Source organism: Theropithecus gelada, chromosome 1 (assembly GCF_003255815.1).
Source record: "Theropithecus gelada isolate Dixy chromosome 1, Tgel_1.0, whole genome shotgun sequence".
NCBI lineage: Eukaryota > Metazoa > Chordata > Mammalia > Primates > Cercopithecidae > Theropithecus > Theropithecus gelada.
Window position 1 is genome coordinate 110,864,583 of NC_037668.1, and position 26,846 is coordinate 110,891,428.

The following is a 26,846-nucleotide window of genomic DNA, read 5'->3' on the forward strand; positions in this document are numbered from 1 at the left end:
CCTGTCTAGCTGTAATAAGGTATCTCTTAACCATCTTTTCCTTATCCTCTCCCGTCCCCTTCACAGCCTCTAGCAACCAATGTTCTACTTTCTAATTCTGTGAGTGCAACTTCTTTAGCTCCCATACTACCCTTTTATTTCTATAGCAATCATCACCTTCTACCAGGTTATGTATTTATTCATGTCTGTTATTTGTTATCTATTGTTTTCTCTTTTGTTTACTGCTGTGTTCCAGCTGTGTAGAATACTACCTGCCTATAGTAGGTGCTCACTACACATTTGATAATGAAATAAACAAGGGTTTGTTTTGTTTTGTTTTTGTTTTTGTTTTTTTGACAGAGTCTCGCTCTATCTCCCAGGCTGGAGTGCAGTGGCACGATCCCGGCTCACTGTAACCTCCACCTCCCGGGATCAAGCAATTCTCCTGCCTCAGCCTCTCCAGTAACTGGGACTACAGGCACCTGGCACAATGCCTGGCTAAGTTTTGTATTTTCAATAGAGGTGGGGTTTCACCATGTTGGCCAGGCTGGTCTCAAACTCTTGACCTCAAATGATCCATCCACCTCCCAAAGTGCTGGGATTACAGGCATGAGTCACTGCTCCCGACCAATAAACATATTTTTATAAATAAATATGTAAAGGTACTTCTTGGAAATGTTCTTCGTATCTTTCATTGCACTTAGTCATAGCATTACGAATTTTTGCTTCACCTTTTATTTATTCATTCATACATGCAGCAATATTTCTTTTTTTGTTTGTTTGTTTGTTTTGTTTTGTTTGAGAGGGAGTCTCGCTCTGTCGCCCAGGCTGGAGTGCAGTGGGGTGATCTCGGCTCACTGCAAGCTCCGCCTCCCGGGTTCACACCATTCTCCTGCCTCAGCCTTCCCAGTAGCTGGGAGGACAGGCGCCCGCCACCACGCCCGGCTAATTTTTTGTATTTTTAGTAGAGAGGGGGTTTCATCATGTTAGCCAGGATGATCCCTATCTCCTGACCTTGTGATCCGCCTGCCTCGGCCTCCCGAAGTCCTGGGATTACAGGCGTGAGCCACCACGCCCTGCCCCCACAGCAATATTTCTTTAGCACTGTTAGGCACTGTGCTAAGGATTTGGAATAGGAGGTGAGTAAAACAGGCATAGTTTGTATTCTCAAAATATTTAGAGCTATGGAAACGATGATTTTGTTCAATGCTTTTCAAAGACAAATTTTAGAAGAGGACTCTTTAATCAAATACATTTACATAAAATTTTAGATGGAACATAAATCAACATTGTTCAATTTGAAGACATGGAAGGAAGTAGGAACCTCACTATGATCAGAGCCTGGAAAATCATTAATAACTTCATTTTATAGCATGAGTTTATGCAGGACATAGGTGAGTTGAATGATTCTTGGTTTCTGTAAAGGCAAGCACAAACATACTTGGCTTCAGGGAAGCTGGGTTTCATGTCATGAGTTTTTCACTGTGATGTGCTAAATTTGCACACTCTTTCAGACACTGACTTTTTGAACTACTTGAAGTCATCTAGAGACTCAGGATTGTTTTTATTTAATGCAATTTGTTGTTAAGGCCTTTATATTGCAAATTTAATTTGTGGGGATCTGTCAACTAATGCATGTGAACCTGCTGTTTTCTGTGATAATCACAAATTAATTGCTTGAGAGTTTATATTTTTAGGATATTTGTGTTTTCTGTAATCTCCAGGATCCTGAATAAGGGGTTTGTACATCCATACATAACATTCTTACATTGTGGGAAAGTTACTACTAGGTCTACAGAAGACATGCAGTGACAACCCCGAACATCTTCCTGTGTCTGATAGCAAAGACTAAAATTACTCCATGACCTTTATAGCAATTTAATTCTAAAACTTATTAAGAATTTCTCAAAAGGTCTTTGTTGTCTTACCATGTTTTACTATTAAAATTATAGCTTTCATGTGAGTTGAGAGAGAATGTGTTCACATTTAATTTCTATCTATTTCTACCAAATTATATACAAAACAATTTATTCATTTTGATAACTGTATTGTTTAAAATTTTCTATTACACAGTAAGTTCTCTGTTATAAACAGATACAATAAAAATATGGAAAGAAAGCATAAAAAAACAAGCTCAAAAAATCTCTGGTTTGGAAGAGATAATATTCATGGAGTCTGGTATCACCTCTATCTACATCATCTCTGCCTATTAACTATCTAGTTCCGAGTACTGAAACAGTACTGAGATAGTCCTGGTGATGGAAACCTCACCATTGCCAAAAAGCCTTGTTTAATATTTAGGCTATTAAAATGGTCAGGAAGTTCTTCCACTCCAAAATTTACCTCACTCTATTCAAAACTGATGAATTGGAAAGCTTACTTCCTTTTCCACAGATCAATCCTTTAAATATTCGAAGACCAACTTTCTTCACCCATGAGCCTCCTCTCCAGGCAAAAATTTCTCGGTTCTTTTGACTTTACATTTTGTAAAACCCTACCCCCACTCCAGTTTTGGAATGTTCAGTATCCTAATCATGACCCTTTGAATTGGATATTTTAGGGTTTGCTGGTCTCCTTTAAAATGTGATACTTAAAAGGCTAGTTCTTTTTCTAATTTAGCTTTTTGCCTTCCTCATGAACCTACTTCTGATTCATATTGACCTTCTCTGAACTTTCCAACACCTGTTTTTCTTTCATGTAATTTCCTCTATTTTATTGAGAAGCTCCTTTTCTTCTCTGATGAGATAGTAGTAGAGGGAATGTTTAAGTTCTTCCATCTTTTAAGACATTTAACCAGTTTTAATTTAAAACATAGGTTTCCTGCCTAATCAACTTTCCAGTACCAGAACTACTTCTCTTGGTATAACATCAAGCCAAGAAATGAAATAGAGAACTTCTGATTCCCCTTGGCAACTCCCTGTTTAGCTATTGGGTCAACAAGAACACATCATACTTAAAAATGGCTAGATTCTGACAGCTCTCTAAGTTCTACCTTCCTTAGATCCTTCACCCCTTTCAAGAATCTAATAGGGTTTTTTTGGTACATAATAATTGTGCATATTTATGGGGCACATGTGATATTTTGTTACATGCACAGAATGCATAATGATTAAATCAAGGTAATTAGCATATTCATAACCTCAAGCATTGATCATTTCTTTGTATTGGAAACACTTCAAATCTTCTCTTCTAGCTATTTTGAAATATACACTAAATTATTGTTAACTAGAGTCTTCCTACTGTGCTATTGAACATGAACTTACTCTTTATATTTAAATGTATTTTCGTACCCATTAGCCAACTTCTCCTCATCCCTCCCCTACAATAGTTTTCTTCTTCCAAAGAGTTTAGGTAATTAGATGGCAATTGCCAGGAATTTATCAGTTTCATCCAGTTATTTAAAAAGACTGTTCTCTCTAGGATGTCTGCCTTTTCACATACTGTTGGCTTTTCTGGAATGCATTTTTTGGGGGACTGTTCTCTCAGCCAACACCTTCTCCTGCAGATTTCAGTGCTCAAGTCAGTTATCAGATTGAATCCTCTCAACTGCAGGCCAATTTAACTATCTTTTTTCTGTGCATAGATGTGTCATGGAACAATGTGAGGTTTCTGTATTGTTATTTCTGGCATGGTTGTCTATAACTCATACTAGATATTTAGCTTTTGGAAATAATAAAACTTGTCTATTCGATTTAAAATAATCTGTGCAATGGCAGACTATAGGCATTCAATGACTATCTGTTAAATTTATGTAGGAATAAAGTAATGAATAAATGACATCTGGTTATTCTTTATGTGAAATATATCATATATATGACAGTATGTGAAACATGCATACTACGGTATGCAGAATAACAGAAAAATGAGTTTGCATTTAGCCACCACATAGCTAAAGATACAGAACATAACTATCTATGTAGAACCCTTCAATCTAACTCTTCCCAGCAAGTTTATTGTTTTTTCTAAATATTATTTTAATCATCTTCTTGTGTGTGTGTGTTTAAGTTTTAATGTACATATATTAAACACTGAATAATATAGAATGTAGTTATGTCTGGATTGAAATGTATATAGAGTGATTATATTATTTGTATTCTTTTACTTTGGTTCAAAATTTTTTCTTTAGATCTATGTATACTGATATTGTAACTGAAGTTTAATTTTATACTAGTATATAATATTCCATTTTATGATATTCCAAATATATATATATCTATTTTACTCATAATGGACATTTTTATTATTTCTAGATTTTTGTTATAATAAATGATGCTAGTATGAACTTAAAAAATCCCCATGCAGGACTTTCTCTAGGACGTATAACAGTGTATTTGCTGACCAGAGAATATATAAATGTCCTACTTTAGTAGTTGATGCCAAACTGTTTCCAAATAGTTATAGTGGTTATACACATCCCAAGAATAGATGAGAATTCCTGTTAAACCATATTCTAGCCAATATCAACATTGTTCAACTTTTAATTTTTTCTTCAATCTTGTATGTGAAAAAACATATAGATACAGTTTTAATTTAAATGTCCCTGGTTACTAATCAGGTGAAATATTTTTTCCATATGATTAGAAATCTACAGTGTTTCTTCTTCTGTGAAATGCCTGTTCATTCTTTTGCCCAGTTTTTTTATTAGGTTGTCTTTTTCTTAATGATTTGTGTTTTTTTATTCTTTATACTCTGTCTGTTTAATAAATACATTTCCTTAGCTTGTCTTTTAACACTTTTATAGTTTGCTATTAAGATTTAAGTCTTTAGTCCACCTAGAATTGATTTTTATGTATATATGAGTTATGGATCTAATTTCATTTTTTATGGGTAACCAATTATCTCAGGAAAATTTATTAAAAATAAATTTAGAATATTCTTTCTACTCTGATCTAAAATGTCTGTATTGTCATAAGTCAAATTTCCATATATGCAGAGCTTTGTTCTGAGCTCTGTATTCTGTTCCATTTGAATATTTGCTTAGCACAGTATCAATACACTGTCTTAATAGCTTAGATTTATACAGAACCTTGATACCTATATTTCTTCTGTCTTCATTCTATCGACCATGTTCAGAACCTGTCTCAGAAATACCTAAATTATTCTTGGTGGTTTTCTTTTCCATGCAAATTTTAGATTTAGCTTGTCAAATTCTATAAAAAATTTATGTTGTTTTGATGAAAATTTAAAAACTTTCATCTTTTTATGATACTAAGTCTTTCCAATATAAAGATATTCTTGAACTCTATTTTAATGCTTTCTTATATCAAAAAGTTAAACTTTGTTGGTTGGATTTATTCTTAGGCACTTTTACTGGTTGACGTTATTAAAATTGAGTATTTCATGTTTCACATACGTTGTATAATATATTGTTGCTGTTGAATGAAAGTTAATATATTTATACATTAATAGTCTGTTGAGCAACTGCAACCTTATTACATTCTTATTAACTCTTTTTTTTTTTTTTTTTTTGAAATGGGGTTTCACTCTGTTGCTAGACAGGAGTGCAGTGGTGCGATCTTGGCTCACTGCAACCTCCACCTCCTGGGTTCCAGCAATTCTCCTGCCTCAGCCTCCCAAGCACGTGGTGTGTGCCACCATGCCTGGCTAATTTTTGTATTTTTAGTAGAGATGGGGTTTCACCATGTTGGCCAGGATGATCTCCATCTCTTGACCTCATGATCTGCCCGCCTCGGCCTCCCAAAGTGCTCGAATTACAGGCGTGATTCTGATAATATAGTTCCTTCTAGAATTTCTCTGTTAACTCTCATATTATCTACGAATGTTTTAGTTCTTTTTTTATAATATGTATACATATTATTTATTTTTTAATATCTTACTATTAATAATATCTTAACATCAATATATATTGGTTTTTTATGTCTAAAAATCCTCAGCTCATTTTCAAATTTACTTAGTAATTCTACAGTCTTACTGCTTGCTCCTGTTTTCAAGCTTGGCTTTATTTTATTTCTTATTCACTTATACACTAAGTCTGTATTTCTTCTCCAATCCCACCTGTATCATGGGATTTCCTATGAGATGTTTCACCCTACATTTTATTTCCTGTTCTTCCCTGCATTCCATGTAAGAATCAACACAGAATTTTGCAGAAGCCAGAGCCAAATAAGTGGCCTCCCAAATGGCCTGTTCTTATATTGCTTTCATCTTATTTGAATCTTTCTTTGTGTGCCAGATAAGTAATGAAGTATATGTATGTGTGTATATATCTATATATCTATACACAGATACTTATTATATACCTAGATAGAGACATAGAAAATATCCAGATGTATTATATATACTATCTCCCTCTTTGTCTATGCATATGAATACGTATACACATATGTATTGTATATGTAATATATAGTTTATTATATATAGATGAATAGATTATATATACACAGATATACATATATGCCTATAATTTTAATCTGCAATTATGATTATTTTAGTCAGAAGCATTCAGAATATCTGCCACACTATCAAATACTGCAGCCTTACTTACATTTATAAAACGAACATGTTCATATATTATAATCTAAAAGGTTAATAGTTACCAGCTAGGTAACATTGACTAGTAGGCCATGAAATAAGAAGAAAGTAAGTTTAACTGCCATTAGCACTGTCTGTCATTTTAAAGCCAGACAGGACAAACTCTGAAATTTGACCTTCTCAAATATTTCTTTTCATAATACTTCATAAGAACAATGATTTGCATCTGCATACCAATCTCATCTGCATTTGCTACTTTGATACCCTTGCCTATTCTTTGTGGCAATTAAGTTAGTCCTATTTCTGTTATAAAGATAAGACTTAGAGTCACTAAGTGACTTGCCCAAGGCCAGAGAGCAGAAGGTAGACCTCGGCCTGCATTCTTAGTACTTTAAATGAAGTGTCCTTTTCTCCAGCAGTGCCTTGTCTCAGAACAGAAGAGATTTCAACTTCTCTGCCTACGGCTATATTTTCCTTTTTTTTTTTTTTTTGGTATAAACAAGTAATTGCTATATATAGTAACCTTTCCACCAAATTATAAGAAAATATAACTGTACTATAAGTTTTAATTGGAAAGTGAGCTCGTAAAGTGTAAAATGTTTTCAGCCAGCCCAGTACCTAATGCAAGTGATTTAATTTCCAACTAATCAACTCCTTTAACCGCATATACAATATTGAGCTACCTTTTATTTTCTCACCACAGATCTGTACGCTGTGCAGCTTCAAAGAGGGCAGTTTGATCACCAGTCTATTAGATACATATGCACATCAAAAATAGACAAGAATTTCAGAAAAGAAAAAAAAAAAACATGTTTTGTAGTCCAAGGGCAAAGGTCATTCACCCAGAGACAATATACTATACATATGTTATTTATATGCCACCATTTTAACTGTTCTTCAATGAAAAATATCTTGTTACCATAGAAACTGCCACATTGTATGCTATCTTCAAGACTACTACATCATTGTACCAGACGCACAGAAAGATACATCCTTAAGTCATTTCAAAGTCCCTCACTTTAAGAAAGTTTAAAGAAAAAAAATATGTGTTAGTTATCCCCCTTTTATTGTTTTGCTTTAGAAACACTTGGCTATACATGCTTATATTTTTTCTTAAATTTTAACCAATAAACGGAATGTTGACAATTTATGTTTCACTATGTGTTAGAGAGAGAAACAGACAACTAAGCAATTTAATAGAAAAAGAATTATGATCTGATGGTTATGGCTATATTGCATCTATTTGTTTTTACTTTGAGAAGTTCATATCCTGTCACAATAGTGACATCTCATTGAGCCATAATGTGTTGTTGAAAAAAATATGTGTTTTCATTCTTCAATAGAGAATTTGGACATGCACATCCTATCTTCTGTCTAATCCTCATTTTGCAACGATTATCATCAAATTCCAATGATAAGATATATCTTTATTTCTAAAAGCTATAGTGGAAATACATTGCCTATAAAATTCTATTTTGGTCAAGTAAGCCATATTTCCAGCTGTTAATAAGAAATTCTATTAATAATAAGAAGAAATAAGTATGTTCTACATGCCAAACACTGTGCTAGTACTTCATTCATTATCTATTTTAATCTTTAATTTAATGATGTTGATACTATTATTATGCCATGTTATAGATGGTAAAACTGATGTTCACATAAGTAAATAATTTCCCCAAGGTTTGATATGTAGTAAATGGCAGATCTGAGTTTCCTACTCATATCACTCTGGCATGAAAACACAAGCTCTTTACCTTTGTGCTGTATTGAGTTCCTTACTAGATAGACTGGTAAAACATTTTTGCGGAAAAAAAAACCCCACCTTTTTGTTTATCTAACATTTTACTAACAATTTCTTGTTTTAAATGTTCTGATTTTTAGGAGAAAAATCATGTGAAATCTCAGCAATGAAATGGCAAAATTAAGTGCTTATAATAAAATCGTACTCCAATCAGTTAAAATGTCCCTGATTCTATTCCAGATATTCTCTTGCCATCCTAAAAGTGTTTTATTTAATTATCTTCATTATTAACTTAAAAACCAAGTAATCACAATAATAAGCTCATGCCTAATCTTAGTATTAATTATTAGGAGGTCTTAGACGTTAAAAAATTGCTGCTATTACTAAAACAATAACATTTCTGAGAAAAGGTAGAAATGAGTTCAGCCAACAAGCCAATGTAATAGGACTCAAGGATCCCCCTTTACTACTTCAGCAGAGCTCAAGGGGCCTCAAATCTGACATGACATTTTGGTTTAGAACATACAATAAAACTGGAACTCAGAATGTCTAACAGTGGAACATCTGCTTGCCTATGCTGTCTTCTACAAATTGCCATTGTAAACTCTACTAATTCACTTGGTTACAAATGTAGATACAAGGAAATCAGAAAATGAGAAAGCTGAGATGCACTAGATCAAATCCACATGGTGTAAGCACATTGTGACGACACAAAGACAGTTAAAACTTTGGAGCTGAAAATGATGAGAAGCACAAAGATAACATTCCAAGTGTTTAAAGTCTTTTTGTTCAATACCTGTGTGACCCTAACAATCCATTAACCACATTATTTTGATTTCATATTTAAAACCTTAGTTGAAACCTGAATGGTTGTCCAGCTTAAGTTAAAAATTACAGAAATTACATAAACAACAATAAAAGTAATTTTAAATAATCATTATTTTTTGAGTTCTTACTTCACTTGGAATACTGTACTGTTCTCATAACATAAACTATTCCCCATGATAATCTTGTCTTCTAAGGTAGGCTTAGAGAGGTAAGTAGATTTGTTCACAGTCACACAATGAGTAAGATTTCCAGCTGGAATGGAAATCAAGTACTAGGATTCCAATGTCCCTTTCCTTTTCAGTAAAGACAAATTCTGGCCTAAGATTCATTCCTTCTTCCATTCTTTCTTTTTAAATGTACTGCTTTGGAAAACAAACAAACAAAAAAAGCAAAAATGTTAATTCATAAATATCTAAGAAACTTTCAAATACTTTAAAAAATCAATTATATAATTCTTAAACTATTAAGAATAACTGAATCTATTTATTTCCAAAGTGTTGATCTTGCAGGGCTCATTAAGTGACCCACAGATTTTATGCATATAGGTAACTAAAGCAATTATTCCAATAGCTCAATTGAAAATGCGATGAATTTTTGTAGCATTCATTTTTTTCCAGAAGAAAATTCCTATGTGAATTATTTAAATTAATGCCTCTGTATTGCTTTGCAAGTACAGACAACAAAAATTTCATTTTGAAAAATATCTATCAAGTCTTAATAAAGAGCAGGTTCGCTTACATATTTAAAATACAATGTCTTTAAGTGATCTATGTTTGCGCTATAGGGACAAATTCATATTCAGAACTAGCCTCATCTCTTTGAGCACCTGGGCATGATAATGTGGCAGGGCCATTGTCCTTACAACCACATTAGTTTACCTTTGGAAGGTGTTCTTAGGGACTAGTAGATTGAGGTACGTATACATGTACACTACGCTTGTATTTATATTTTTCTGAGAAAACAACTGAAATAACAGGTGAACTGCTAAATTGGCATATTGGTTAAACATTTATTTTATTTTATTAAATTTTAGCAAATATATTAAAAAGTTTCCAATACAATGTGCTCAATGCCTTAAAGGCATATATACTTTAGTTTATTCAAAAATTTTGTGTATATTTACTCTTTAGTATGATACTGCACTACATATTTCAATAAATATTTAGAATTTATGGTCAGGTAAATAGAGGATCATGTTAAATGTATGTACAGTTTGTGAGAGTTTAGTAATGTAATTGTGTACCATTTTGGAGGTTAATGCATGTTAACTTTTCCAAAGACTATAATTAAGCAAAAGTTTCCTTCCACTCACTGTGAAAACCTATTAGTTGTTCCAAGAAGTCATTGATTGCTTGTTATTGAGTGAAGCATAAAAGGCTAGACAGATGGCTTAATGTCACAAAGTTATTGGCTCATATAACTAAATTTTTATTACTAAGTTTCAGATGAAAAGAGAAAGAGCTGTGAATAACAAATATAAAGCAAAATCATGTATATTAGATCAAGCTATTCTCCAATATTAAAAATATGGCACCAAAAGTTTTAAGTAAAAGTTTTATAAGGGTAGGGGAATGAGATCTGAATATACCTAAACAAATTGAATCCCAGGATATAAACGAGAGTAAGAAATTTGTGTTTGTTATCCATGACCTCGAGAAATCTGCTGAGCTTCTTAACCCACTGCCCACATTAAATAACATACAGGATTTTTTTTTTTTTTGAGACAGAGTCTCACTCTGTTGCCCAGGCTGGAGTGCAATGGGGTGATCTCGGCTCACTGCAACCTCTGCCTCCCAGGTTCAAGCAATTCTCCTGCCTCAGCCTCCTGAATAACTGGGATTATAAGTGTGTGCCACCATGCCCAGCTAATTGTTTGTACTTTTAGTAGAAATAGGGTTTTATCATGTTGGCCAGGCTGGTCCTGAACTCCTGACTTCAAGTGATCCACCTGCCTTGGCCTCCCAAAGTGCTGGGATTATAGTCGTGCACAACCGCACCCAGCCAGGATTATTTTTAGTAATGAATTATTATGAAAAGTGCTTCTCAAGCTTGTTAGAAAGCAATAGAAAAAATCACAATGAAGTAAACTTGTTTTTAAGCTTAAAATATATTTTATATGAATTTATCAGTATTTAAAATGGAATAATCATTACTGAAATTACAACAAATTAAAATGTTTTAAATCATATATTTATTTCCAAAATGTTAATAAAACCTGCTATAAAGATGTATTTGTATCACTGCTATTATTTCCCTAGTAACAAGCTTTGCAAAGCACTTTTTAGAGTAATCCAATGTTCAAAATATTTCTATATATCCTTTAACATTGCTAATTGATAAGGAAGGTCAACAAATTCTTCAAGGTCATGCACAACAGAACAGAAAAATGCATTCTTTCCTCTTCAAATGCCCCTCTTTGTTTCCCTGCCCCCTTCCTGTCCCATCTCCTGTGCTACATAGGTATTGTGGTATTTGAGGTAGAAGGATGAATAGCCCAGCCTGACTGTGTTACACAGAATCTTTTTTCTCTGAATTAATTCACATTTTCCTAACCATTATCAGTGAATTATCCTTGCATATGCATAGAGAAGAATAAAATTAAAAGTAACAGCCAAGAAAAGAATGCCAGTATATGCATTCGCTTTTAGAAGTTCTAAGTTCTCTACCCCCTTTTCCCACAAGGAAATTGATTTAGCAAACATAGTATGTTTTTTCTTTGATTTTGCATTACTCTGCAGTTTGAGACATTTTGATCTGTCTCCTGAAATTTTCCAAAAACGTTAAACTTCTTTTCCTGGGTTTAATATGTTCTAACGTAAGTTTTCACAGGATCCGAGGGTGAATGTTTCTCTTTCTTTCTCTCTCTCTATTTTTAAGACCATTCTGCTTAGTTCTCATCTGAAAATATTTGACATCATCTTTTTTTTTTTTTTCCTTTTTTTGGTAAACACAGAACTTAATACAATCCTCAACCCTTGACCTTTTACCCTTGACTTCCTCCCAAATTATCTTTCAGTTAAATATGTGAGTCAGACACAAGTAAGGGAAGCCGAATGAATGCATGGAAGAAAGTAGTTTTCCTGGTAAGGAACAGGCATGTGAAAGCTTTCAGAACTTCCTTCCCAAACTTTATGGTTTTTTCTTTTTTTTTTTTTTTTTTTTTGATGATGGGATGGCATGGGTAGTGGAAACAGATGCTATCAGCTCTCTTGGCTCACGATAAAGTGAGCAAAGGCTAAGGGAATCATGCTGTTTTGCAAACTGACATACACACTTCATCTTTCCAAAATATTTCTAGGTGAAAAAGCAAATTGACAGGCTTGATAGCTCTGTAGATGCTACCCTTTCTTCAGTTAGGGGAGCACAGAGAATGGAGAATAGAAAACCAACTAGATTATCAGTTTACAGTTAGCAGAGCCAGGTTATCTCTACCATGTGCTGCAGCTGCTTATAAAATTCCATTTCTGTGAATTTAAAATCTGTATGCAAAACACTTGCATTTCCAAAGGGTCTTTGGATGCTACTGCTGCCTCTGGTGGTATGAGTTTTCTGAAAAACCAGCACAAGAGGGAGGAAAATCCAAGTTCCCTTTTGCATTTTGTTCTCAATTATTTCTGTGCCCTTGAATGAATCATTGATAACTTCTTAGGCTTGCTTTTTCCATTCACAGGACTAGTATATTATTGCACTATGACTCATGCTGCTTATCTCATAGAAGTGTGAGCTAAATGTTTGTGTATTATTTTACAACGGAGAATACTTAATTAAGTTTCCTCTGTGGCTGATAAGCCTTCCCATTAAATATATAATAGACATGATTGGCTGATAGCTGTCATCTGTTTTATCAGTAACCTCGTAATAATAACAATTACAACTTATTTGGTTTTGAAGAAGATGTTTCCAAACAAGACCAGCAGAGACCCTAAGACAGCAGAGTGTGATCCGGTGGAAGATGATGAGAAAATGAGAGACAATGTCCCTCAGGATACAAGTTCTGATAACATTCCTTTCCATGCCCTTGGTTCACCAAGCCACATATGTCAGAATCAGAGCAGAAGGCCTTGTTTTCTTTGTGAACTCTTGCTTCTGCTCTTAGGGTCTATCTCCTGCAATGCTTCCAGTGTTAACAAGCCCTGGACTTCTGGTAGTTTCACATACCACTCAAGGGAGGGGCTGCCCACCTGTCTCTTGGCAAGCTACTCTAAACAGGCCCTCAAAGTAAAGTACTAAGATCTGATAATCTGCCCTAAAACTCCTTTGACCTCCAGGATACATGTATAAAAACTAAATAGTACTAATAATAAATGCTACACTGTGAAGATAGGAGGTCGTGGTGACTGAGGGTGGGTGTCCAGGGAAATCTTCACGAAAGTAACTAAAATTAAACTTGGGATCTGAAGAAATAGTGGGATTTAAACCAGGTGCAACTGGCTGGCTCCTCCTGAGATCAAATAAGCTAAAAAGGCATGTGCTGTTGGTAAGGTTTGTTGTTGTTGTTATTGTCATTTTACTTGCTTTTATTTTGAGTTGTGAGCATAAATGCTCAAAAAATCTGACTCTGTTTTTCCAATGTCCTGACACCTTATTGGCTTACGAGCTGCAATTTCACACTTTTGGGCTTGCTACTCCTGGCTTAGATAAATGGAGGAGAGCAAGCAGCAGGGAGAGACACATCTGGAGCAAAGTCAGGATGGCAGGAATGTCTGTGTTTCATTTGAGGAAAAAATTGGAGAAGAGCAGTAATGTTGGAAAGGAATTTTCAGTAAGCGGAGTTTAGGAAGCATATTTGAACAAGAGCTTCTTAGAATGTTTGCTCAACTAAAAGATGTCTACCTCAATGAAAATATAATCATATTTAATTTCCTGCTACAGTTTCAAGTTGGGAAAAATGTAAGGTAAGGTGCATGGGATTTGAATATGAAAACACAATCCCATCATCCTTGCCCAGCTCTTGCATTGCTCCACAAGACACTATTTGTGTGCTATTCCAAACAGACTTCGTTATCTGGAATGCAATACTTAGGGTAACTGGGGAGTTGTACTACAAGACAGACTGATCTGCTGTTTCTAATTTTTTAACTTTTTTTTTTTTTCTTAAAATGCCTGTAGCAATGTTATATTCTTCTTGAACGGGAAGCAAGAAATAATCTGAATATTGCTAAATTAAACAGATCATCAAGCTCCAGGACAAAAAGACCTTTGTAATTAGGCAAGGTCATCATAGTCACAAAGACATTCCTAGCTGTATATAGTTTTAAAATCATTTCATTGTGCTTCTCCAAGATACGATTGTGTATAATACGGTATCACATTAAGCAAATTTAGGTGGAAGTTTTCCATTGTAACTTTCCATTTTCTCACTGAAAAAAATTGTATTTATAGATGAAACTCAATTTGGATTAAAATTAGTCTCAAAGAAATTATTTAAGTTCACTTTTCTTATAATTTGTATTTAAAAATTTATTGTATTTTACGATTATTATTCATGAGCAAGCTTAAGCAACTCACTAATAAAACTAATGGTATGCCACAAGATGCAATTAAAATTGCTTAGGTAAAATAAGAAGACGATTAGACTATTCTTCCTTTAGAAGAATAGCAAGTGCCCAATAGTGAGAGTGGTTGTTGAGTATATGACAATTTTAATTTGTCTAATTAGTGACCTGGGTTTGATAGGCAATTACTTTGGTTATGAGAGTCCTGTGGTTTCTATATTGTCCTTTTCAAAAGGAAAATAATGTGATATAAGGACTATTAAGAGAAAGTTCACTTAGAAAGCAAAGAAGAAAATATATAAGGACGTCATTTTTCCTTTAATAGTGTGCCCTAGCTGAGGCATCTTTTTCCATCTGTATGCTGGAGGCAATAGCCCTACCAGCCAACCTTTCGCCTCACATTTTCTATTCAAAGACTGTCAAGGCAGATGCAGTAAATGCCATCATTATTGAATCACAAACCTTAGCACCTTATTCGAAATATTCAAGTGTTAATCAAAGTTCCCAGATTTGAAGAAAACCAAAAAAAGGCCAAATTGTAAGAGTCAGAGAGATGTACCTCTACATGGAAACTCTCATTTTTCTCAGGTTGCTGAGAGTATGTTGAGGGAAGTTTTATGAAACAAGTTACTCAATCATGAAAATCAAGAAGAACTGCACTAGAAACAACAATGGCACAACAACATCAAAACTCATGGAATTTCCCATGAAGTTTGCATGTGTCTATCACAGCTTCTTGGCCTACTCTTTCAAAGAGGCTGAAGCTCAGCACTACAGGCACTTCTGGCCAGGTTAGCCTTCTTGTTCAGTGAATTAGTTGCAAAGTGGCAAAATAACTGGAGTTTTAAAAATCTTCTTAAATGCCCACTAATTAGGGTAATGCCTGTGGATATCCAGGCATGGAGGAAGAACCCACCGGGTCTGAAAGAAAGAAAATATTATTCTACACTGACTGGAAGCTCATTGTATGTTTAGAACACAACAGGATTGTTTCCCTGAGGCAATCTATGGAATCAACAGAAAGTGAGGGTCTTGCAGTACTTTAAGAATACAGAAAAGTGTTGAACATTTGGTTCTTTACATAGTATGCATAAGCAAGAAATTCTGACATAGAATTCATCTGTTTACCATCACTATCTGGAAGGTTTTGTCAGTTATTATCAGTGTGCAAAAACATGTGAAAATTCTTTGGGTGGTGATCATGGAGAATTCTAGTGGATTCTTAATGAGAAACACTTGTAAATAGTGATTCCATGTTTTAGAAAAATAATTTATCATAATGGAACACATATACTACAATTGAAATGTATACAGCATCATATAAGAAAAAAAGATTTTTTTTTTTTTCTTTTGGAGCACTTATGCTCACAACTCACCATTTGCATTTATAAACTGGCTTCTGTTGGGCAGTCATAGATCTGGTTAGGGACTTCTGTCTTTGCACTTACCCAGCATATAGAAACAGGAATAAAACCTTTTGAACTCTACTCGGCTTCCCCCATAGAGTTTCGCATATTTGGCCACACATTTGACGTGTGAAACACAAGAATTGTTCCAAAGAAGAAAAGCTTTTTTTTTTTTTTGCTTTTATACAGAATTTGTTCCAACTTGTCTCTACACATCTGTATGTATTGTAGATGAATGCAGCTTCTTTCATGAAATCCCATAAGGTGTTTCTGCAATGAGCAACACTCATTTAACAAGTGCACTCTGCCATGCAGGCGGGACCTGCCAGGAGCAACAGCATGCCTGGAACGGAAATGTTGTTTAATGAATATTTATTGATAATGAATATTCATTAAATTAACATCTTTATAGCCGGCCCCAGGCTTTGTAACTTATGTGGCAGTAAAGTGGTTAAGTAAAGTTTTCAAGCCAGTCTTGAAGACCTTTGAGGTTCAGATAACTATAAAAATTACCAAGACCGTTTTCTTCTGGAACAGAAATCAACTCTGAAATACTGTGATGTGGTTACATTTGGCATCAAAGCCTTTGGTTTTTGGATCATGGTAAGAAGTGACCTGACCCTTTATCTCACATTTTTTTAGTACAATTTCCACAGCAGAGTGCTTTAGTCATTAGCTCTCTGTGTTTTTCATTTTCTCCTTCCTCGTGCTTACTCTATTAATCCTAAATATCATCATGTTTGGCGTGGATTACTGAACCACCTTACTTCTCTAGATCTCTTTGAAGGTAAACTTGCCATCCTTCTACCTATTTAGGAGTGCATAATCTTCCTAAAACACATTTTTGATCATGTAACTCCCCTGCTTAAAATCCATCAAAGATTTTAGGATCAAATCCAAGGTCCTCACATGGAATCTGCATCTTGCTGTCTGTCTAGCTTTATTTCTTACTCATTCCTGCTCTGATTTTAGGTGCCAGCCATCGTGAAAAATTCCTCATGCTAACTCTTGCCTACAGGCCTTGGAACATGTTTTACTTTGGCCGAGGAACCTGCTCCCCTTACCCTAACTCTTTATTCTGGCTTGACTTCCACTCATCTTCTCGATATTGCCTTATGCCTCATTTCCCTTGGAATCCCTTTCTGGATCTCTGGTATAGATGCCCCTTGTTTGTACTCTCATATTATCGAGATTTAGTCCTATTTTAGGACATACTGCTCTGCACTGAAATTCTTTCTTCAGTCTTCACAGCTCCTGTCTCCTTGAACTGTAGCTTGTCCATCAATGAAATGCCAATATCCAGATCAGTGTCCAGACACATGACAGGTGCTTAATATATGACTACATTTTCTAAGAGAATTAATCAACATGCTTGATTCTGCCCATAGCCTTCTTTGAGGGACTTGTCCAATCCAAGATTATGCCAGGTAGTTCAGTTTGACTGCAGGGAGTATTGGTAAGAAGTAATTACCATGAATTTTGCATTTGAATAGTTGGGAAAATAATTAGGGGATTTTGGAGGTTTCATCATACCCCTTGTAAAGCAGACTCAAACCAAAATTCAATTATCATTTGACTTGTACAATTTGCTGTGTCAAATATGAACCTGTGTTCTGTTCAAACAGGAACTCAGTTATTCTATAGCATATAGGACTTTGCTTATCAGTAACAAAGGCATCTAAAGTTAGTTAAAGCAAAAGAGGTGTTTATTTTTAAAATATAGAGGTAGCTTACAGAATGTACTGGAAGCAATATGGTGGGTTTCAGTCGGGAAGGATTTTGGAGCTATAAATTAAAATTGGAGCCATAAACTAGGATTCTGTGAATCTCATATTTGTCTGTCTCTGCATTTCTGTTGAAGATTTCTCCCTTTACAGGCTTCTCCTCTGCTTCTCAGACCACATGGCAGATACCTATGTTTATACAATCCCATTCAACGCACTAGCCTAGACAAAACTAGAATGGCTTCTATTCAATGTTTTTTTTTTTTTTTTTTTTCTTGAGACAGAGTCTCACTCTGTCATCAGGCTGGAGTGAAGTGGCACAATCTCGGCTCACTGCAACTTTGTCCTCCCAGGTTCAAGCAATTCTCCTGCCTCAGCCTCCCAAGTAGCTGGGACTACAGGCATGTGCCACCATGCCCAGCTAATTTTGGTATTTTTTGTAGAGATGGGGTTTCACCATGTTGGCAAGGATGGTTTCTATCTCTTGACCTCGTATCCACCCGCCTCGGCCTCCCAAAGTGCTGGGATTACAGACATGAGCCACCTAGCCTGGCCCCTTCTATTCAATTTCTAGGGAAGAAACCATTACTCTGAGTTGGAGACAAGTAAAAATTACTGGGGTCTTACCTCAGAAGGTGAAGTTAGTTTGTTTTACTTTGGGAGTTTGTTGTGAGCTGAAAAATCAATCCAAAAGATGTAATTCCTAAAGATGTAATTCATTGTCTATGTAAACCACCTAAGCTTTTCCTCCAAGATTGGTATTGTGAATTCAGATACTTTTTTGTTTGTTTTAAGTTGCAGAATTATCTACCTTAATTCTAAGAATGCTTTATCTATCATACAACTATAGAAAGTATCATTAGCTTTTCTTATTAGTGCCATACCAATATTAGTGAAATATATTAGTAAGGGATCTCCAGGCTTCAGAGCTAATAGGATATCCATCTCTATCTATATTTGTCTGTAAAGATATTTTTATAATGTATTGACCTACAGAACTGTGGAGGCTGAGAAGTTTCATGATCTCCTGTCTACAAGTTGGAGACCCAGGAAAGTCAGTATTGCCTGAGACGTACAGAGCTGATGACGTAGATTCCATTGTGTGTCTGATGCCCTGAGAACCAGCAGCATGGAGGGCAGGAGATCGGTCTCCTAGATCAAGCAGTCAGGCAGAGATAATTCAACTTTCCTTCATCTTCAGGCCCTCAATGGATTGGGTGATGTCCACCCACATTGGGGAGGGCTATCTGTTTTATTCAGTCTACCAGTTCAAATGTGAATATCTTCCAGAAACACCTTCATAGACATACTCAGAAATAATAATAAAAAAACTATTATTTGGGCATCCCATGGCCCAGTCAAGTTGACACATAAAAATAACCATCACATTATCACAGATCTAATGTTTAGGCCTAAGCAATGCCTATCCCTGTCTCTCATTAGAATTTTGGACATGTCCATTGGGATCTTCTTTGATGATCAGAAGCCCCGTAAAATTATTTCTGTTGGATGTAACTTGTCTCTTGATATCATCACAACTCAAGTGTGTTTAGTCTTATTTGACTGGTTCTCTGGTTGTAATTGCCTCTTTTTCTGTGGTTGATTTCTCAGACATTTTGTTTCCTTCCTTTTATCTTGTGGGTTTGAATATGGGAAATATTTCTAATCATAGAGGTAAACAAATGACTCTAAACCTATTAGCTGCCACACTTCAAACCTTTGCTCTCTGTGTCATGATTCCTATATCACAACTTCAACTGTAGCTGCAGCAAATTTGTAACTGAAATTTTGGAAGAAAAAACAAAAGCAAAAAAGATATCTTTTCAATAAAAAAATATACTATCTTCAGTCTAGGTTTCTTTCCTGTGATTGACATTTGAGTTCCACCAAGAGTCCCTGTGATCACTGTCCCTGCAGAGGGTTCATCTATCACCTTGAGGGGCTGTGTATGAGCTGCAGTGGAACTTCCTGTTAGTCTGCCTGGAGCTTAATGCTTCACTGTGTAAACCATCTTCCATCCTCCTTCATTAAGTCTTTGGTTTTCCATATTCCTGCATGGGGCAAAATAATGCTTTTGTGTATAGACTTTCTGCTTTAGCTTCAGTGGAATCAAACCATTGCACTGTTACTGAACCAAAGACTGCAAAAGTAAGAACTGCCTTACTAACTACATCAGAGACATCAATCCTTTATGTTCATGTCAGAATACTTCTGCCTCACGCTCCCTTGGGCAAGTCTGACCCCATTTGCAGTTGTTTCTGGTTCCCCTGTGGAGATGGGCCTCACTGTTTAATGTTTAACAAATGCTCTACAACACAGGGGTCCAGCTGCAACATTTTCTCTAATCAGAATGATGTCATAGCTTTGCTCCCAAAGCTGCATTCCCTGTAGAGGATGGTCTGCTTCTGCTTGCTCTGCTTCTGCTAAGAGCAGGCATCTTCATGGATTAGGGTCCAGAGTGCCTGAGGCTATAGGGCTTCCAGTACTTGAAGAGCTTTTTGGAGAAAAAGGAAATAGAGCTTAGTAGGTCTAAAGGGTAGAACTGGGACCAATGAGTAAATGTTATAAGAAGGCAGGATTAAATTCAACCTAAGAAAACATTGAATAATGAATTAGTTGTGTCTAACAATACAGTGGCCCTTGTGGGTTCCCTGTTACTGTGATTGATCAAGAAGAAGACAGATAAACAATAGTTAGAGAGAAGAGGAGGGGGTTATAGTATTGGTGACCATATTGGACAAGATGACTTCTCAGAGTCCTTGAAGTTTTAGGATTTTAATAATTTAATCTTAAGGACTTTTTTCTTCCTTTCTTTCTTCTCTCTCTCCCCTATTTCTTCCTTTCTTTCCCACCTTCATTCCTTGTTTCTTCCCTTCCTTCCTCCTTGTCTTCCTTTTTTCTTTCTTCCTTTCTTATTTTTAAATAAATTTAAGTGTTTGAAATTAAATTCTATTCAAAGGTAGTATAATTGACTTCAAAATCAGCAGAAAAAGCAATGATTGAATACCTTTTTCCTCCTATTTCTCTTTTTCCCCTTTTCTTTCTAAAGAAGTCAACATAAGCTTATGAAGTGAACATTTTATTTTCAGGATTTTTACTTAGTTTTGATACTTAGAGCCAGTGGAAGAAAGCACATCAGTCTTTGAACTCCAGGACTGTCAGATGTCTTCCATAACCTCAGTGCTGAGGTTTTAAAGTCAGTTTTCACCACTTCATCACAGCTGAAAGTGCGAGCAGTTACCCTTACGATTTTTCCTGGTTAGAAAACACTCGCCTGAAAGTGTAGCTGCGCTTTTCCTCATAGAAATTCAGATTAGTAGATGATCTTTTAAGCTTCCCATTACAGAGCTAGTACAGAGCCTGCTTAGTGAAGAGCTCCTATTTTAGAGGTTTGCCTCGCACCAAATTGGTGGAAATTCAAAAAAATACCCTGATTTGTGTTTTTTTCTGCCTATGTGTTTCGCTTTTAACTGCCGGCTTCCACATCTTAATTCAGGCCACTTAGTTCAGATCACAGTGCTTATCGTTGACTTCCCCAAGGCAATACACTATTCCCCAGCTTTCAAAAGTTGATCTTCTTGCGCCAAGGCAACAAGGTAATTTCTCTGTGAGCAACCTACAACCTTGGGTGTAACACTTTATTTGTAAGAGAGCAGAGTGGTAGTGATCAAGCAGTGTCAAGAAAAGACCCTTCGGTATTTATGTTATTTTTTTTTCTTCTGGAAAAGAGTAAATGCATTTTGTTTGCCAAACACACTATGTTGATCTGTAGAACCAGAACAACTTTGAAGAAACAGTCCTTCCAGCTGCATTTTGCCAAGTTGGAGGATGTAGAGCAGAGTTAGGGCTATCTATTGTTTATATTTCACTACTTAGAGTTCTAAATTAGCACACATCCAACAACTGTTTTACCAGTATTTTACAGATCCTCTTAATTAAGTTAAATTGCTTTCCAGCCACTCTGACATACCAATCTTTTTCTTAGGGGAAAAAAAAAAAACAAAACACACAGCTTGTGATCTATATCTGCACATTTCTAGGTAACGTCTCTTTTGGAACGCTCACAGACATCATCTTATGCTTAACATGTCTGCAATGAAACTCACGACCTTCATTAATCTGCTACTTTCCAGACCTCTTCATTCCAGTAAATGGCACTTCTTCTTCCTTTATACTCACTTAAAGTACCCTGATCTTTAATTCATAACATGCAATATAATTTGTAAGTGTGTGTGTATATATACGTGTGTGCGTGATTATTTTTTAATGCTCATTTCCCTACTAGGTTATAATATCTGCGAGAGCAAATGCCTGGAACACAGTAGGCTATCAATAAAAGTTCACTGAATAGTATAAATAGAAAGTTGTGCCATGGTTTATTAACTAATTATTAATTAAAAGTTATTGCCTGTAACTCATCCAGCTTTTGAACTTGTCACACTGTGTAATTTAATAAAAACATACTAGTCTTTAACAAATCCTTAATGAACATGATGATTCATTCTAAGATACTACAATTCTTCTTTAAACATTTTAGAATTCCAAGAGAGTTCCCATAACTTCCACTAGTTCTATCCTACTAGAATAGTCAGTAATTACTAGGGTGGTGTGGTAACTCCTTGAGTTAGCAGATCTATCTATTCTAATTATATATTCAATAGTTGGCAAAATAGGAACATTTGGTGATTTCTCTGTACCCATTGTAAGACAAACTCAAACCAAAATTCAACTATCATTTGACCCTTACAACTTCCTATTTTAATTGTAGGACAACTGTGATAATTGAGATATCAAGGATTTGCTAATAAATAAGATACTGCATGTAATAAACTCTGAAATGTTGAGAACTTTTTTCCCATTGATGTCACACAGGTGAGGTAAATTATGGAGGGTGAGACAAACAATAATGTAGACGAAGCTGTCTGCTGATTGATCTGGCCAACTTAATGCATTTATCAAAGCAGAGTTCATTTGCAATATTCATACAACAGCATACAGATCACACAGGCTAAAACATAGATTCTTGAGGTCTTTCTGAACACACAGATCAGCTGAAATGTACTTGGCAGCTTATCATAAAAGCCACCTACATATATCAAAATCACACTGTGAATTAGCATTACCATTTCCAACTACAATACAAAATAAAAGTACTTAAAGATTTTTTGTTGTTATTCATTCCCCTTTCACCCAGTACTTTAGAATACAGTTTAGCACATAGTGGATTCTCAATAAATATTTATTGCATAAATTAATATGGTTATTGAAACAGCAATTCTTTGAGCCCGCCTACTTCTGGTTCCTCTCAGTTTCATCACTGTTAGTTTAGTTACTTTGCTTCAGTTGCCGTCTAAACCTAAATAGTATTTGGATCTTACCGAGGTATATATTTTACCTTTCAAGCTGTAGTTGGAGGTAGGGCAATAGGAAATGGTTCATAGGGTTTAGTGTGTGAGATGCCTCTAAACCTTTCAGGCTCCTGTGAGTCTTTCCATATGTCCCCAATCCAACAGGCAGAATCTGAGATTTTGACAGTGGGAGTGAACTGGCAAAACTGTACAATTATTTGCCACAGCAGCCATTCCTCAGTCTTCTGGGGTGAGCATGGTCACTGTGAGAGGGTCATACGATAACTGAGGTTGTGTTGTGTTTTATTTTGTTGCTTGTAGTCTAGCAACAAAGGACGCAAATTTATCTTATTTATTTATGTAGGTTTCCTGGAGACAAAGCAACATCCTGGAAATGCCACATTTCCTGATCTCCTTTACATCTTTATGTCCCATTAAAGTGGCAGCTCCTTTGAGCCTCAGTTACGCTCTTCAACTCCCAAGAACTTAGGTATTATCTATGCCACTGAGGACCATGGCCAGAAATCTGTTCATCTCTCTTAATTTGCCTGTTCCTAATCTCTTCTGAATATATAATATATAATATTATATATATATATAGTATTTTATATATATATATATATATATATATATATTTGGTGGGGGGTTGTATTTTTGATCCTCATTCAAACCCTGTGATAATAGTGATGTGAGTCACATGAGGCCACTTCATACAGAAAAACACTAAGGCCCTGGAGTTAAGTAACTGTTACAGAGGCACAGGGCTTAGCGGCAGAGCCTTGATTGAAAGTCTAGAGAATCCTCCTCCTGAATTTGTTCATGTGTGTGTGTGTGTGTATACATATGAGATATATATATATTTAAATGGATCTCAGCTCCATTTCCAACACTGGTCTGGGTATGCCTGGTTACAGGGAAAGAGTATCTGTGAGAATCTATAGGAATTCAAGGTAGACGGGCCATCCTAGAAGAAATTCCTTCCCTTTTCATTCACACTCACTGGGTCTTATTTTGGCTGCTTTAGTGTGGCGTATGGGGTCTGAGTGGTTTGGGTTTCGTCAGTGTCTTCAGCCTCATCATGAGCTTCCCATTCCCCTGCTCACTGCACACTAACTTCGCTACCCCTTTATTCCTATTTGGGCCCGACTCTTTTCTATGCCATGCCTTTGCCCCTGCTAGTTCCTCTCCTAACAGCCTTTCTCCATTTCACCTGCCAGCTCCCACCCAAACCCTGAATGCTTCTTCTTCAGGGAAGCTTTCTGTGATTGCTATATTAGTTGCTCATTAGAAACTCTCACAGGCTCTTTTCAATCAGCAGGCTCACCCAGAGCTCATCTCAGTCAAGCTAGTAGTGTATTAATGCTCCAGGAGTTGTATCCCCCAGTGCACCCTGGCTGATTTACTGAATTCTGGCTTCAAATCAGAGAGAAAACATAAGGATGACATAATTACCTCCTATCTGATCGTATGAATCTGGTTGTACAAATACCACTAGATTGGTGAGATAATGACAATAATAGAATTCATATTAACAACTAATATTTATTATTTAATGAATAAGGCATTATACTAAATGTGGCAGGCTGTATTTTTGATCCTCATTCAAACTCTGTGATAATAGTGATGTGAGTCACATGGAGCCATTTCACACAGGAGAACACTGAGGCTCTAGAGTTAAGTAACTGTTACAGAGGCACAGAGCTAAGTGGCAGAGCCTTGACTGAAACCTGGAGAATCCTCCTCCTGAATTAGTTAATGCTGGTGCACTGCCTCCCAGATGGTGGAAAAGTTGCCAACTAAGTCTTTTTGCACACTGGTAACTTAACTGCCAGATTTCTCCTTAAGGAGTAGTTCACAGCCCCACTGTTCAAGTCCTAGGCCCAACCTGGACACTCCCTGTGAACCCTTCCTTCACCCCTCACTGTTGTTTGGCATGGTTCACAGCTTAGACCTTATAGGATGTGACCTATATAAGATGTGTTAATTAGTCCATTTTCACACTGCTATAAAGACATACCCATGACTGGGTAATTTATAAAGAAAAGAGGTTTAATTGACTTACAGTTCTGCATGGCTGGAGAGGCCTCAGAAAACTTACAATCATGGTGGAAGGGGAAGCAGCACATCTTACATGGTGGCAGGCAAGAGACAGAAGTGCAGAGTGAAGGGGAAAGAGCCCCTTATGAAACCATCAGATCTCATGAGAACTCACTCAGTATCATGAGAACAGCATGAGGGAACTGCCCCCATGATCCAATCACTTCTCATGAGGTCCCTCCCCCAACACATGGGATTACAATTTGGATTACAATTGGAGATGAGATTTAGGTGGGGACACAGAGCCAGACCATATCAATGTATCATTCTTGCAGACAAAAAGGAAGGATTTGCTATTGAAAGGAAAGAAGGTTTGGGACAGGATGGGTGGCATATGGGAGAGAAAGAGAGAAAGTTACAGGAAGAAAGAGTGATACCTTTTTGTCTGAAATATGTTTGAAAATAATCATTTTCTTATGCTTTTCTGAAGATTCTCAGTGTCTCAAGAGAAGAAAAAAGGTAGAGTAAATTAGTTTTATTCATCTATGCCTGAAAAATGCCTTGACAGGTGTAGTAGAAAAACAAAGAATGAATTAAGGACATTAGTAAGGAATTTGAAATTAGTGACGCTGAGGACAAGTTTAGATAGGAAGAGGAGTGAAGGCAGGCACTGGCAGACAATGGAACTGGGAAAAATCAAGTACTAAAGAAAGTGTATACTTCAGAAGTTTGCACTTGGGTGACTTTGTGCATTGGTTAAGAGGCTGTTTCTTTTCTTTACGCTGCCAATTACTTTGGTAGACCTAAAGGGGAGCATAGAGATGGCCTGCAGAAGGCATGGGTGCTCAGGGTCATATCAGTGAAGAAGGCACATCCCTCCCCATCCCCACCCCAATCTCACATACCTGAATTTCCCATGAATTTCCCTGTCATAGATTCCCTCTGCCAGGTCTAGCATCCAGTTGAGAGAAGGCCCAGCTTGGGCAATTTTCCTTCCCAACTCAAATCTATTCCTGAACCACCTTGAGCAAGTCTATTTTCTCTGAGCCTCATGTGCTCACCTGGAAAAGAGGTGTGATGGAGCCCAGTGGCTTCTGAGAGGCATGCAGCCATGAATTTCAGGTAAAGAGCCATCTCTGGACTCTGAAGGCAAAATGGAGGAAGAGCTTTGCTTCCTGGTCTCGGCGCCTTCCTGCACTCAGCATTCCTTCACAGTGGTTTGTGCACATGCCCATGCTTGAAGGGCTGCTGGGCACCTCAGAGCCAGGATCATATTCTTCCTCCCTCCTCTCCCCAGGCCTTGGTTTCAGTCCCAAGGGCTTGCGCTGGCAAGGCCAGCAGAGTGCTGAGGTTGGCAGGATGCTCGTTATCCTCTGAGAGGGCAGCAGAGGGTCTGGTAGAGAAATTACTGTCTTCTAAGAATTCCAATGCAAAAAGCATAAGCCCAAGGAAAGAATAAAGGAAAATCTTTTTGTACTGATTTATATTCATTCACTCTTTTTTCATTATTTTACATATTTTTATTATATAGTTACTTTCATTATTATATATGAATTTATTGTAGAAAATTAAGAAAAAGCATACCAAATAACATTTTAAATGCTACCATCATACAACACAGAATTTAATATTTGGGATATTTTCACTTTTTTATGCATATGAATTCATTGGAATGGATAGCATGTGTATCTTTCTATTTAAGGTTCAGTTAAGAAAACCTTAAATAGAAAGACACACATCTTAGAATTTTTTCGTTGCCAAATAATCCTCATAAACAAGAAATTTAATGGCTGCAC